Raw genomic sequence first — 17,122 nt, forward strand, 5'->3', positions numbered from 1 at the left:
TGAATTCTGTCGAATTTCACGTCATTATAAAAAAAAAAATTTGACACACGAAGCTATTAATGTGTGAACAAATTTTCCACATAATGATATCTAAGATTTTCGCGAGTTTTATTCGTTTAAATGAAACTAATATTTTTCGGATAAAGTACGCGGATTTTTATTATTTTAAAAAACTACATAATCCCGATGTTTCGGTTACTTTTCAGCAACCGTGATCACGGGATTATGTAGTTTTTTAAATAAAAGTAATCCGCGTAGTTTATCCGAAAAATATTAGTTTCATTTAAATTTTCCACATTATAATATATATTATAATCATATTTAATAAAAATTACGTAATATTATAATATTAATAACAACTTTTAACTAAGTTTTTATTCAAGTAAAAAATACTTGTCACTTTCTTGATATTTTTTTACCATTATTCAAGTCTTATTTCTGTATCTCCAATACTTTTGTCTTAAACATACACAGACAAAGGAACCTAAATTGTTTCGGGAGAAAAAATTACTTCGTACTATGTATAAATATAATCAGTAAACATACGTTAATTCAAAAACTAAATTTATAACAAGCAGTCAAATAAGTATTAAAATTATTAAGTCCAAATGTTATTGATACATAAAAATAATAGGTCCTTTTTAGTACAGGTAAAGCCTTCTTACAAATACGCTATCCATCCTACATGGCTATTTAAATAAAAGTCCCGTATAAAGGGACGCTTAACGGCTTAGAGCGAATAGGTTAAATATCTTTGGAAAGGTTAATATTTTTTTGAGGCAATCATTTAACCTTTAGGTTACATATTACATGTATGTATGTATGTTTATAACGCATATATATTCCAACAAAATTTCCACTCACAATCTACGTAACGAATACAAACATTTTCAATTGTCTACATAAAGATTATTTAATGACTGTACGAATTTCCACTGGCTTTTTAATATGGGTGACAGCACTATGATCATATCACTATATATATTATGAAAAGTCATTAATTTAAATAATATTAATATACATATATTAATTACAGAGCTATTATATAAGTAAATATATTTTAATATATAGTCCATACGAGCTATAAAAACTCGTAAACTTCAACGATATAAACAATCCTTAAACATTCTTAACATAAACTTTGGAAACATCAACGTAAAATGTAAAATTTTAAATAAAAAAAAATATACATGGAAAATTCATTTAAATATAATAATATAAAATACCTTTTAAACTGCACAAAACATCCCAGACCACAAGCACAGCACAAACACAGTTGTTAACTTTTTTAAACAACACAGGCGACTGGCTAACACAGCCTCCGGGCGCAAACTGACGCTTTCAGGACTAACTGCAGCCTTCGAAGCCTTCAAAGCTTCCCTATGTCCAAAATTTTTTAGGGATGTTTCATCAATGTTTTAAAATGTAGCGTTGCATATGTTATTAATTTATTACAGGAATAATTAAAGATAATTAAAGATATATATAATTAAAGATCGAATAGACTATATGTTTTATAAAGATATTTTTATCCTTATCCTTTAATAGTTTTAATAATTCAAAATAAAATAATTTTGTTCTATTAACCTAACACGTATTTTATAGTTGCTCATAGTATTGAAATATTTTAAGGTAACCGTAAAATTTTTTAGTTAAATTATAATTTTAAAGTTAACATTCAAATTCATTTAAAAAAAAAGGAGTTTTATTTTTAAAAATGTTATCCGTATAACCGACGTAGAATTTCAGGCGACGTACGTCATAAAGCTCTTGTTAATTTTTAATCACTGGCCGTTACCAATTAACAGGATTCCAGAATTCATGGGGCCGTCCCGGAGTCTCTAATTTTAATATTCGTAGGAAAATTCCCTTTTACGTACAAAAATTTTCAGTTTTTTGAAAATAAAAATTAAAAACTGTTTACCTTAAAACCTTAGACCTTAAAATATACGAGTAAAGCGTTTGGAACTAATATTGTAAGGGGTGAATAGTTTGATGAGATCTATTGGACTATACTTAATGGAAATTACGTCAGGGCGAAAAATAAGAAAAGAAAGTTATATCAAGATAAGGTAAGATAAGTTAAGAAACCGAAGATTAGACGACACAACCACCACTAAAATATCTTGAGGGCTATTAGAATGACAATGACGACGTTTAGTTTGAAATTATGTAACGTACTGGTTGTAACCTAATTTTGTATCTTTACAACTAGTTTCTCTACAAGAGTTCTTCTTCATCATCATCACCAGCCTATCGGAGCCCACTGCTGAGCAAGGCCTCTTCTCACATGGAGAGGGTTAGAGCATTAATCACCACGCTTGCTCAAGGTGGAATGGCGATTTCAAACTTATAAGTTTGAAATTATAAGTCCAGGTTTCCTCACGATGTCCTTCACCGTATGTTAGTGTCTAAATACTCTTGGAATGTTCTGCTTGTTTAGTAATAAATAAATAAAATTACGTTTTAATTATACTATACACCTCACAGAATACCGCATTGTGCAAAGCCAGTCCCTACAATTTTCTAAGAAAACACTTTATTTACTAACCAAAGTAAAATAGCTTAAGTTTTATAATTTTTGCACGCTTCATATAACTTAGACACACAATTCGAGACATGGGTACGTGAAATAAAATTCCGTTTTCAGGACCATTTACTTCGGATACCTTAAGACGCGGACGCGGTTATTTATGAGAATTCTGTAACAATTTTGAGATTGAATAAAATAACTTTTTACCGTCTTATTACAGAGTGTAACCTTTTTCTTTAAATAATATTGGCTTGTGTATAGAAATCTATCTTTAATTTTTAGGACCTATTAATTTAATATTATCTTGCTTTATATAAGATATCTTTTGATGAAAAGTGACATTCACATTTTGTAACTCGTTTTTTTTATTACTATTCAATACTCAAATGAATAGTTTTATTTTTAAACAAAATTATCCCTTTATGTAAATTAATACATATTTCAAAATGAAAATGATCTCATTAAATATTATTGACTTAATAATATATTAAATTAAATAGCTGTAGATACTCTGAGTTTTTATAAATAGTTTATGACTTTGTATTTAACTAGAATATAATTTAAAGATCGCCAGCTATAACAAAATAGTTTTTTCTCGCGACTTCGTCCGCGTTAATTTTGGCATTTGTATTATATGTATAACTGCCCTGGCGAACTGTATTCCGCCCTAGAGGCCATAAATAACCAGATATTGGAATTTATAAGGTCTTTTTTTTTCTTGTTCGATCGAACAGAATTAAACGTCCTATGTCTGTCTCCTTGTTCTAAGCTATCATCTCCCCATCAATTTTCAACCATATCCCAACAGCTGTTCTCCAGTTATAAATAGTGTAAGTGTAACAAACACAACTTTCTTATACATATATATACATATATATATATATACATATATATATATATATATATACATATATATATATATATATATATATATATATATATATATAATATCATCATCATCAGCCTATAAGAGCCCCACTGTTGAGCAAAGGCCTCTTCTCACATGGAGAGGGTTAGAGCATTAATCACCACGCTTGCTCAAGACGGGTTGGCGATTTCAATCTTATAATTTTGAAATTATAAGACCAGGTTTCCTTACGATGTTTTCCTTCACCGTGTCTAAATACTATTAGAAAGTACATATGATTCGGAAAAGATCATATTGGTACTTGCCAGGTTTCGAACCCGCGCCCTCACGTATAAGAGGCGGGCCTTTAACCACCAGACCACGACGACTTCAATGACTTTATGACAATTATAGATAGAAATAAATACTGAATAACGTAGTTGAAAGAGAATTACTCCTTTTAAGTCTAGCTGTAGCAAAAGTTTCAGTTCCATTCACTTTATAACAAAGTTATAATAAGAATTATATATATATATATATATTACAATTAGTACTTTGCGATTACAGTCTTCCAATTGTTTCAACCGTAAGTTAAGAAACTTTTGAATTAACACCACAAAGGAAACCGGGTGAGAGATACAACTTTGAAGACAGAATTGATATTAAATTTAACGTTATCACTTAAGACGTTCTTACAAAACTAGTTATTTGTTGAAAAGAACGATTTTCAACCACTTTAACACTGAGGCATATATTATTAGAAATCTTATTTAAGTTTAAAACATATGTGAATATCGTATTTGGAACCGAACTTTAGAAGTCATTTTTTGACAGTCTTTAAAACGAAGTTTGTATATACATACATATGTCTATTACGTAATGATGGACCAATTTTGATAAGACTTTGTTTGTCAAAGCTTAGCAAGATAGAATAAAATAAAGTACACTTAAAATTCCTGATACAGATAATGAAAACGAAACCACGGACAAAAACTAGCGAAAGAAACAAGGCTGTACGAAGCTTTGTTAAGACTATAACATAGCTTTTTAGCACCACTTGCTCTCAGGCATCCGAACTAATTACCTTAATTGCAGCGACAGAATCACAGAAACGATCTCACTGAGTGGGTAATGTTTCTGACAGATATGTGATTATTTTATTAACATATCATTCGCAATTTTCAGATTAAATCCTCAGCCAGAGATTATAATTAAATCTGACGACATTCCGCATACAGCGTGTTCTATTCTAGAGATATTTTTTATGAATGGCACTAAGCTTTTTGAATACTACGCGTTTTTTTTTATTATTTATCAAATTAAATACGGTTACTTTTGCAGTAACCGTTATCACTGAACGACGAGATGAAAGTGTCTGTCAGTTAGTATTGTTATTTGTCTACCACCAAAGATTTTTGTAATTCTCTCGCTCACTGCTCTGGATGCACGTAAAATGTGCTTATTGTGTCTCGAGATCTTGCAGTGGAGTCACGGACATGTGATTTTATATATTTGATCAAGGGTTCCGAGGTTTTAAGTAAATTCCAGCCATCTTCTCCATTGAAATTAGGGATTGTGTGGTTACAAAATAATAAAAAAAAAACGCGCAGTACAGGAAAACCTTGCTTTCATTTAAATGATCACACGTGTAAATGTTAGATAATGAATTCAATTCTGATAAGTAAAAACATAAAGGAGTATTATTTTTGATGTGGTAAAGGAAATACTTTAAGTGATCCTGTCAAACTTTCCCGAGAAGTTTGTATTCCGAGCAAGAGATTTAACGTCTGTGTACAAACATGCTCCACTCAGCCTCTATGAGGAACTTGAAATAGACATATGGAAAGTTACGATAGCAAGAAATGTACGTTAAAAGATAAACTTAGTTTTCAAATAAATACAAATGACTAAAAAATTTAACGAAACTAAGTTTTTCGGTTACTACGCGGTTATTTTATAAATTTTTCTCGTTATATAGTCGTGAATTTTGGTCTAATCCGCCCGTGATTACGGTCGCTATAAAGGAACCGAAACGTAGCTATCTTTAACATTAAATAATAAAATACGTAGTATACGAAAAAATTGATTTCATGTAAATGAGTGGACGTAAAAATCTTATACACTATGATTAATAGATCGTAACAAATCACAGATTAAAAATATGAAAATAAAAACTATTACATCATTTTCTATTGTAATAAAAGCTAGCGATTCCATTAATTTGATGGAGTGGTGACATTTCTGTCATTAATCAGCTATCGATTGAGTGACGGGACTTTTACGGTGTCATACAACCTGATGGAGGTCCCATGAAAAATTATAGTCTATTGTTCATAATTGATGATAAGTCTGCGAACTAGAATTAAGATGCTATAAACAAATTAGGATTTAATTCAAAACTTACATATATTTTTTTATCTTACTTATACTTTTAGTGTTTTGGTTATAAATATAAATGTAGGAAATTAGCATTTTATATTAAATAAACACTTAATTTTCTTCTTTATTATTCGGTAATTTATAATTTATCTGTATCTATATTAAAATCTTTAAGAAGATTAATAACTGTGTGCATTTACAACAACAACGATAAATATTTATTTTATATTACAACGATTAATATTTTTTCTAAACTTGTAAAAAAAAAAAAATTATATATAATAATATTTATTTATCGTCGGGGATAGTACAAATTCTTAGTTACTTTTTATTACATCAGCTACCTGCCAATAAGTCCCGTTAAACGCGGTTCAGCCATTTTAGATATTAACTGCAACAAACATACACTCGTATTGTGTGTACATACTCGTACATATAAAAAAATAGAAGTTGGTGATAAAAAAGCAAAAATTTAGGGTTGTATGTATTTTTTGATGCCACATTATAAAAAGATAAAAACAAAAAATTTTGTTCAAAAATTAAAAAAAAAAGTTTAAGGGTGAACAACCCTTATCACTGAGGGGTATGAAAAATAAATGTTGGCCGATTCTCAAACCTACTCAATATGCTGACAAAATTACATGAGAATCGGTCAATCCGTTTCGGAGGGGTACGGGAACAAACATTGTGACACGAGAATTTTATATATAAGATATGTCACTCTGGGCAAGGCAAAAGATTTACATTAGGAGTTAAAATATGGAAGGTTTTGAATTGGACGATTACGTAAAAATAAACTTTACTTACATACTAAAAGTCTGATAGTTTCATTAATTGCGGTAATTTTTCCATAATCATGCAATTATATTTACATAACAGACAATATTTTATTTCGTTCTAAATAACACTAGACATATTTTATTCACAAAAAATACCGTAAGATCCAATGATTTAGTTAAATCCTCTGGCTGGTGTAATAATCGTGTTACACCAGCCAACGGATTTAACTCAAAAATTGCAAATTGTATGCAAATGATGATAATCTTGTAATCCATAGAAACTAGGAGGGTTCCATTCAGGAAGTACGTCTACAATATTCTAGAATCTAGAACATTATATATAAATATTATGAAATTTTTAGGTCGAAAAAAATTTTAAATTTGGTATGAGTCGTTCGGAAATAAGAATTGAATAAATTAAAAAAAAATCACTCCTTCATTACACCTGGATGGTATTATCAAGGCTCCTTCTCGCCAGGAGAAGGTTAGATTAATCATACCTTAACAGTATGCCAGTACAAATTCCTATTATTAAGAACCGAGAAATATAAAAAGTACAAATTTTTCAAGAACAACTTAGCCTCCGATGTATTTCCAATGTTCTGCCTGAATGTGACTAAAACAAAAAAATACATATATAGATATAAAATAAATACATGCATTAACGTACATTGTCTTGTCTATACAAATTAAATCTTCCGCCTTAATTATTTTTTTATATACACATATATATATATATATATATAGTTAATATTATATTATATAGTAAATATTATATATAATATTATTAGATTTATTATTAAAATTTTGCGTTTAATAAACTTGATTTACCTACAGGAATCCAACATCGTTTGAGATACGGCATTCTTGTGAAATATCAATCGTTTTTTCAGTGTACAATAATTTTTACTCTCGTTTCAAGAATTCAGATCTTACTCTCAGGGCGACCTCTTCTTTTTAAATTCCAAAGTGTGCATAATTAGTGGTTTTGCCGATTTACAGATAGCTTTAAGATAACAAATAATATTCTTACCATGTGTATGTCTTTTTTGTCAATTTTTGATATAATTAACATCAAAAATGTATTAATACATAAATCATTTATAGATTTTTTGAACCAAAAACTCAAGAAAAAAGCTTTGAAAACATAGACATGTAATTTTATTTATAAACATCACAAATATGTCAATTTTATGTAATTTTAAATTTAGCTTGTATTAAGATAATATAAAATTACATAGCACAGACGAAAAAATACTTGTTAATATATAAATCGAGACTCGACGGTGCAAAACATTTGCTCTCACAATATTTAGACATGGAACTCGCGTCGGATATTTAATTTTATAAAAAAGATTTAACGAGAGGCAAACACAAAAGTAGCTTCCAAATTTTACGTTATAAAGTAATTTTCAGATCTCTTTACTTTACTTACATAAATCTTACTTATTCCGTACGTAAAATTGATACGGATTTTACTTAATGAGACACAAGTTCTCGTCTCTACTCTTCACAATTACAGATACATGTCAAAAATAAAGCGGACATCTCATTTCACTAGAATATTTGTTTTAATTATAAAAAATTACATATGCTCTGACTTTTATTACGTCAATTTTATGCTATTGAATTATTTTAGACATGAACTTGGAATTTTTCATTGAGCATAAACAAAGAAAGAATTAAATATATGAATTTTTATGTTGGTAGTGAAAAATTGATATCCTGATGTCCTGGAGGTTGTATAATTAAATAAGAAACATGAAATTGGTTGTAATTATATATAGATATATGAATAACTATTTCATTCTACACTCTGTAAGCATACGATATTCCAGAATTCACTTTATAAATTACTTTTATAAGACACGTGTATTAAAAATAATATCGGTGTAAGGTAAGGGGTAAGATACATTAACTTTTGAAGTGATGACATTCTATGGGTGGGTAAACCGTTTCGTAACGTAACGCGTTACGCGCCTGAGTCTGATTTTTCATTCTCGCCTACACATACGGTATTACTATTACAAGTTACAAGTGGCGCCATCTGTGCCGAACTAATTATAATATAATATAATCCTTAGAATTATCTTTATGACTGATTATAATTAATCTTAACACTGAACCATTGTAGTTTTGTAATGGCAACGTTTAAGTATGGACTTGTATTTGGAGACTATGAAACTGGCTTCAGCCATTTTGTAGGACATTATTATAAACACGCATGCGGCAAAAATGTTTCGAGTAATATACAATTCATTCATAAACAGATGATCAATTTAATATATATAAAATTTAAATAATAACCTTGTTTTTATAACTTACACAATTTCTATATTACATAGTTTAAGTTCTGACAAAAAAAAAACTCTTCAATACGGCATCTTCTTTTAATGAGAAGACTTAAGGCAATGCAAATTTTTCTATTCGACCAGTAACAGAACAGCTAGGTTTTTCATTTTACCGCGATCTAAATTTATTCCACTTCAAAGTTTAAATTTAAAATTCCCTTTGTCACAGTAAAACTTGAATTTCGGATCAAAGTCGGGTACGTAATAGATAAAATACGACGACATTCAGACAGATGCGTTTCGATTGAAATTTTGCTGTATATTACATATAGTGAGTTTTAAAAAGATACACTTTTGTTAATATCAAATATTAAAATAAAATTAACGTAATAAATCATTCATAACTCATATGACTAATTCATTTATATTAAATTAATATAAAACCTTCGACAAAATCAATTCAAAACCTAAAAGAATAAGAAATTTAAAACGCTTTATCTTCCTCGGCTCTACGTTCGTCCGTTCAGAAACTATTAACAAATGCTCGAATCATTTCAATCAATGATTATCAAATAGCCTTTTAACTGAACAGTCGAAATAAATACCGTTTTTTTTTTTACATTTCTTGCAGTTTATTTACGAGTACATTTTTATCTATTTTATCCTTAAATTGCTACTAAATTTAAAATATTAATTAACAAAATATACAGAGATATGTTGAAAATTCTTTTAAATTATTAATAATATTACTTTTAGTACGCATCTTTCTATATCTCTATATAATCTGTTTGATAAAGCTTGATACAAACGACTGACTATCAATTTAAATACACTTTATTAAATAACTTTGTTTTTGATAGCCTTAACTAGGTTTTTTTCCCAGCTTTTGCACCCGATTATGTATTTTGACACACAAAATTACACTATGCTTGAATGACAGGACATAATAAAATCTCGCTCTAGTTAAAATTGCCGGAGAAATTCGATCGTAATTCCACTGTAGTGTGAAATGTCCGCTCAAATTGGGGTTTTATTTAAAATTGCGGCTTCAACCGTGCTCGCAACTTTAAAAAAGTATATTTTTCATTTCACCAAAACCATGGTGTCCTATATATGTATGTCATATTGAATATTGATTAGTTCATTGATATTTTTTCTTCAAATAATACTTTTAATATTATACAAATACTGCTTTATACAGTGATAGAGCACAGAAATTATAGAAATATTTATAGTGAAACACGTTATTCGCAACAGACTAACCTCTTTTTTTTTTTGTCATAGACCAACACACAGTTTCTACAAAATGATAAGAGATGGCGCTACCATTCGCTAATTACATATTTTGATACACATTATTCCAATATTCCTTAACTTGGTCACTGTTATAAAAACTCATCAGTTTGGAGCTTGTAGTCACCTACTAAAGTGTCATATATTTATATATATATATATATAAATATATAGTAGTAATATGAGAGGGTAGGAGAGACTCAAACGACATATAAGCAGTTGTTAGAGGACATCAGGGCTCTTCTTCGTTCGTAACGCGCGTTGGTGATAGTTTAGTCGTTAGTAGATTTTAGAAGTGTGTTTAAATCTTTCGATTGTGTTATATTCGGATTTCATTTAACGATTAGTTTGAATCAAGATAGTTGAAAGTTAATCATTTAGAATTGTTTTTATTTTTGTGTAAATTTAATAAATAGGTAGTGGAATTGTATCGAATGTTATTTTTTAAAAAGTCAATTCTTACCTTGTTTCTAAGATCAGAAGTGCGATACGTACCTTGAGAACCCCGTTTGGTAAGGCCTTGTTATTTCAATTTACCCACACATTATTTTTTTTTGTGTTTTATTAAATATTTCTTTATAACTTTTTTTTAGACACTGAGTTATTTTAAATATCGTGTTACGTTATTATCGAGAATATTAATTTGTGTTAATTACTTTGATTAAGCGGTGAGTAAGCTTTTATTGCGTTTGTTTGTTGATACGTTAATTTCTAGCGATCATACTTATTTAATTATTTTATTTTGTTACTAAAATGTCTGAACGTGAACGCAATTGTAGCCGCAGTGGTCTTGATAGTAATCCTCGTCGTGATCGTAGCTAGAGTCAGGGTAATAGTTCCCGTGAGTAATCCTTTGATGAGAATAACATGTTGAGACTTGATATGGAGGCAATGATGTCTCGTCTTAAAACGTTAGAGGCGAAAACAAGGGCTTCGTCCATGCCGCACCGCGCGTCGGTGAATTCACACGACTATGAGGAATTGCGTTACAAAGGTTTGACGCCCGGTAGCGTTTGTAATAGGCAGTCATCACGACAGTTGCAGACACCAACGCGCGTCCGCGATATATCTCGCGTTTCCGATCGTCGTGTACCCTATAGAATGCGTGAATTATCGTCGATAGGGCATCTGGTTTCTCCGACGCATGTGACTTGACGTGAAGCTACCATTCAGAATGTTATCATCATCAGGATCCGAGACCTCGCTCGATCACGACAAGTAGGCGACGCGGGTATACCGTTGGAATTAGTACAGGCGAGTGTTACCGATTGCATTGCTAGTGGCATCAGATCAATTAGTACGGCTGAAAAATCTCGGTATTACTATATTTCGAACTTTAACCCAAATCTACACAACTTTGACGATTGGTGCATACAAGTTGATTGCGCGAAAGTTTTAAACAATTGGAATGATTTAGAATGCCTTTCGCGAATAGGAAATTGTTTGTTAGGGGATGCGAAATCTTGGCTCAATGAATAGGTGTCTAGCTACCGTAGTTGGACCAATTCTAAGAAAGAATTCAAACCCTTATGTCCTGAAGTACCAGATTTTGCTGGAATATTGTTTGAAGTTATGTCTAAGAATTCCGATCACTATCCAACGTACGCGTAATATGTACGCCGGTCGATACTTTGCTTACGTATAGTGCAAGGACTCGATGAGGAGCTTATTTCGGTTATAATTATTCGCAGTGTCATTGATCCAAATATTAGGGCTACGGCGACAAATGCTAAACTATTTCCGAATGATTTAGTCGAATTCTTTTCAATCTATGTTAAACCAAATACAATTAGTGTTTCGAGACAACTATACTCGCGTTCGGAATTGTGAAACGTTACGACAGATAGACGATCTCTGGAGTATTCACGTAAACGTAATCTGAGTGATATCAGGTGCTTTTTCTGTGGGCAGTTGGGGCAAAAAGAAGCTTTGTGTAGTAAGAGACCCAAAATCGAACGGTTATCAGGGAGTTTATCAAATAGTGAGGGCGTTAAGTTATCTAGGCTCGAATCATGCACATATTTTATGAATTAATGGTGATGATTGTTCAGTCTGATGTTTCGATGACAATTGATACACCTCTGGTAGGTAACTATTTAGAGAGGGTTACTTAGAGGATAATTAATGAATTCTCTCGGTACTTGATTACGGGAACTGCTACATCAACCGTAAACATAGGTAGCATGTCAATTAAACTTAAATCCAGCATTCCTGTGTATAATCGGTCATATCAACTCTCACACGCTGAAACGATCCGTGGTCGTGACATAATAACAGATTTGCTTGAAAAGCAAATAATAAAGGAATGCTCGTTTTTAGCTACCACTATTGAATACCTGGGTCGTACGATTAGTAAAGGTCAGGATAGGCCAAGTCGTCAGAAAGTGCGGGCCTTAATTGATTCAGCCGAACAAAAAAAATCTTAAGCAAGTAAGGCAATTTCTGGGGTTAGCTAGCTATTTTAGGCGGTATATAGTTGGGTTTGCCCAAAGGGCTGCTTGCATAGCGGCACTTACTAAAAATTAACTTTCATTGAGGTGCTGAAAAACAGGCCGCTCGTGACTACATCATAGATTGTCTTACAAGTGAGCCAGTACTCGCCATTTATGATCTTACGCTGCCAATAGAAATACTACACAGATGCGAGCTCGATTGGTTACGGAGTCGTCATGATGAGAGTGCATAAGGGAAATCGTAAACGAGTACTGCCTTATTGTAGTAGACTCACTCAGGGGGCTGAGAGGAAGTAGCACTCGTACGAACTGAAGACGCTGGCAGTGATTAAGGTATTAGAGTATTTCAGGCATTATCTTGTGGTTGCACACTTCATCGTGGTTACTGACTGTAACGCGTTAAAACTTACCCAACGTAAGAAAGACTTGTTGCCAAGGGTGGCTCGGTGGTGGGTATACCTCCAAGAATTCGATTCTAACCTGGAATATAGAAAAGGTTGTTTTTTGTCCCATGCAGATTATCTTAGCCGCAATCCGGTTAACTTATGTACCATTAAAAGACCGCTAAATTGGGCGCAAGTTGCTCAGGCTTCTGACGAGAAAACTCACTCTCTAAAACAAAAACTGGTGAATGGGCAGTTAAACCTCAGTCGTTATGACATCCTTTAAGTCAAGCTCTCACCTATTGGTGAAAATCCTAATTTTTGTTGTTATATTCCAAAAGGCCATAGACTGTCTTATGTGTATTTTCACGACGAACATGATCATCAAGGGGTTGATAAAACTGTAGACTTGATAACAAAACACTTTTAGTTCCCAGGGTTGAGAACATTTGCAAAGAAAAAAAAATACATTTCCCATTGTTTGGTTTGCCTTTCTCATAAAAAGGTAGCTCGTGCTCTTTCACGGCTCATTCATTCATGGGAGAAAACCAGACGTAGCATTTGAGGCAGTCCATATGGACACCTTGGGCCCCCTACCAGAAACTGACGGTCACCGTCATGTACTTATTATTATAGACGCGTTTTCAAAATTTTGTTTATTGTATCCCATGTTCCGACAAGACACTGACGAACTAAAGCAACACTTCACTACCATGGTGTCTCTCTTTGGAACTCCAAAATTAATTGTCACTGATCGGGGACGCATGTTTCAATGTTTCAAAGCACTGATTTTATTAATTGGGTCAAGGACTTGGCCAGCTGTTTTGTTGAGGTTACAGCTGATCCTAAACATAACAAAACGCAAGACAACTCAATATTCTGCTTTAAACCTGCTTATAGGTGCTGAAGCTGCCACACCGCTCATACGTAGTTTGATACGAGACGTTACTGTTGAAGACTCAAGTGGTAATCGAGAAGTCCTTCGTCAAATGAGTCGTCAGAGGGCATCTAAACTCCTTCGTGCCAACTAAACTCGTCAAGATGCCTATGCTAACTAGAGACGTAAACAGCTCACTCTTTTGAACTAAATTCCTTAGTTTTTGTTAGCAAGGTGGCTCAGTCAACAAGGAAGCTGGACTCATGTATGCGGGGACCATACCGGGTTATGAAGACACTATCACACTGCCGATATGAGCTGCAGATGTTAGCTGGCTCATACGGCAAATCGACTCGAGCAGCTGCGGAATATATGGTCCCGTGGAAGTGAGAATGGACTCCCGATGTGTGTTCTGCTTTCTTTGATGGTGAGGTATTTGCCTTATTCTGCCTGAAATTTTGACTAAAACTCCTTTTGAGATTTTATTGAAACTTAATCCCATTGTGTTATTTATTTTAATTTTGTTTTGACACAAATCTCTAAATGTATTGGGGTTAAAGCGAGGAGACATGAGTTACTTGTTACGATGTGAGCGTTTGTCTTGGAGTGTATCGGACACGCTGTATTAGAGGTTAGATCTCTGGGTCTGGGATAGCTGTCTTGGAGTGCATCGGACAGGCTATGCCAGAAGTGGCGCTGTGCCTGGGACAACCGTTTGCCTTGGAGTGCATCGGGCCCGGTTGTCCTAGAAGTGGTGTTGTGTCTGGGATAACCGATTGCCTTGGAGTGCATCGGGCCGGTTATCCTGGAGGGGACGCTTAGGTTGGGATAACCATTTGCCTTGGAGTGCATCGGGCCGGTTATCCTAAGAGGTACGTTGAGCCTGGGATAGCCGTTTACCTTGGAGTGCATCGGGTTCGGTTATCCCAGGAGGGACCATAGGCCTGGGATAATTGTTTATCTTGGAGTGCATCGGATACGTTATCCTGAGGATCTGGTCTCTTGGTTAGGAATTAATTTAGTATGTTCGGAAGCTTGACTTTGATAGTGAGTTGTCTATCGAGCTGTGGTTGTAAAAGATCATGAGTTTATTTATGGGATGTTGGTCGGCCAACATTGCCTGTATCAGATGGTATGTTTTGGAACATGTTTTTATAATAACCTTCACACACACACCAAGTCATGCCTCAAGCAATTCCTTGTGGGTCTCTGACGAGGTGTGAGGGGGCGATCTTCCGACAAGTCCCGCCCCAAGTGGTTGGTTATTGGGATGTTTTACAACCACTTTGTGTGGGCTATGTTTGTTTAGCTCACTTTACATTGACGTTAACCATGATGTTACTGTTGAGTTAAATCAAAAATCGAAAAGATTTCTGCCGTTATATTTCTCAATTTCAGACATAGACAATGAGGGAGAAGAGTTGTGTCATGACGCCAACTTGCCTCCGGTGGTTGACCTGCCTGTGGAGGGGACTGAGCCGCAATCAAGCCCGTCTGGAATGTCAAGACATTCAAAACTGAATACGTCTAGTGCGAATGAAAAGAATTTCCTGCCCTTGGTGCTAATACTACGTTTTGGACGTCAAGAAAGTTAAACACAAAGGAGCCCGGGGACGTGCTCATGTCAGGAAAGGCCGTGTAGGAATATGAGAGGGTAGAAGAGAATCAATGTAGGAATATGAGAGGGTAGGAGAGACTCAAACGACATATAAGCCGTTGTCAGAGGACATCAGGGCTCTTTTTTCGTTCGTAACGCGCGTTGGTGTGATAGTTTAGTCGTTAGTAGATTTTCGAAGTGTGTTTAAATCTTTCGATTGTATTATATTCGGATTTCATTTAACGATTAGTTTAAATCAAGATAGTTGAAAGTTATTCATTTAGAATTGTTTTTATTTTTGTGTAAATTCAATAAATTTGCAGTGGAATTGTATCGAATGTTATTTTTTAAAAAGTCAATTCTTACCTTGTTTCTAAGAATATATATATGTTTTTGATATATTTTTAGAAATTTTCATGTTATGTCAATAACTATAGTTGCTGATAATTAGTTGTTAAAGTATTCAGTTTGTCAAAATAGAACAGGTATCAGAGCAGATCAATTTTGTCACTAAAACTTCAACTTTTATTTATATTCAGTCCAAACCTCTAAAGCACTTTATCGTTACTGAATTCACCAAAACATATAGTTAGTACATTGAATTGCTTAACATACATTGTTACACATTTATCATCAAGTATATGAACAAGAAATGAAGATTATATTAATAAATAGACATATTAATTTGATGGGACGAAACCTCTCATCATTCCATGGATTCACAGTGTGGGTGCCGGGTCCATGATGCAGGGAGAGGAGCTTCAACAGTGCCTGGGACTTCCGACCCAGGTGTAGGTTTAAGATCCCCTATCTAACGCGCGTTAAACGCTCACCTCCACCGACCAAGCTCCTCTCTCTACCTAACCCAATTTGAAACGAAGCTACTAGGGCTGCTTTCGAAGAACGTTCCAACAATGATTTGACAGGCCCAAGGCTTTCAGTAGGTTGTAGAGAGGTTTAGCCGTTATACCTCTCGCTGCCACTTCTACCGCGTACAAATTTACAACGAACCTATTTCTAGTGAGTTCGTTAATGAGCTTATATTTATTGACCTTGATGGTATGGTCTTTGGGTATGTTGCTTTACATATAAATTGAAGGTAAAGGCATTTTTATATTACTATTATTATTGGCTGAAGGGGAAACAAATAATGTGAGTTTCAAAAAATATATGATCTAATGACTTCATGACTATATTTTTCGCCTCTGTAGTCTATAAGTCATTGCTATATGAGCTTTATTACTACATGATGATGATAATGTATGGCATTTACCTTGTGTCGGAGCTGGTTCCTATCTCTCCTTCATCGGTCCATATATTTGTGTTGAATGATGTTTATAGCACAGATCACTTTATATTTCTAACAATTACAGTACCAAACTTTCATCACCTTGCCACTTTCATCGTCTGCCAGTAATCGCGGTTGCAAAGTGACCAAAACGCAGCGATTGTGTGGTTATGAAATAATAAAAATCTTAGTTTCATTTAAATGAGTACACGCGAAAATCTTAGATATTACTACACTATCACAGTCGTTTAAAATTTATCAGTCGATTATTTTAAATGAGGGTAGTTAGCGAATAGAGATGCGCGATCGACTGCTATAACTGCTTTTCTTCGCGGTCAGAATGAGTCTGGCGGGGTAGATTCGAAATCATGTAGATTAAAAATCTTAATTGTGTAATTGTAA

The 17,122-nt window shown here is 33.3% G+C and overlaps 1 protein-coding gene across 2 annotated transcripts in view; it reads right to left on the reverse strand.

Moving 5' to 3' along the window:
- The window catches only part of LOC116776442 (synaptotagmin-7), a 468,926-nt gene extending 467,607 nt beyond the window's left edge, over positions 1-1,319 (reverse strand). For both annotated transcript variants that reach the window (XM_061525674.1, XM_061525673.1), the window contains exon 1: positions 1,227-1,319. The gene's annotated coding sequence lies outside the window, so the exon portion shown is untranslated. The remainder of the gene's footprint in view (positions 1-1,226) is intronic.
- Positions 1,320-17,122: the final 15,803 nt, after the last annotated feature.

Source organism: Danaus plexippus, chromosome 30 (genome assembly GCF_018135715.1).
Source record: "Danaus plexippus chromosome 30, MEX_DaPlex, whole genome shotgun sequence".
Classification (NCBI taxonomy): Eukaryota; Metazoa; Arthropoda; class Insecta; order Lepidoptera; family Nymphalidae; genus Danaus; species Danaus plexippus.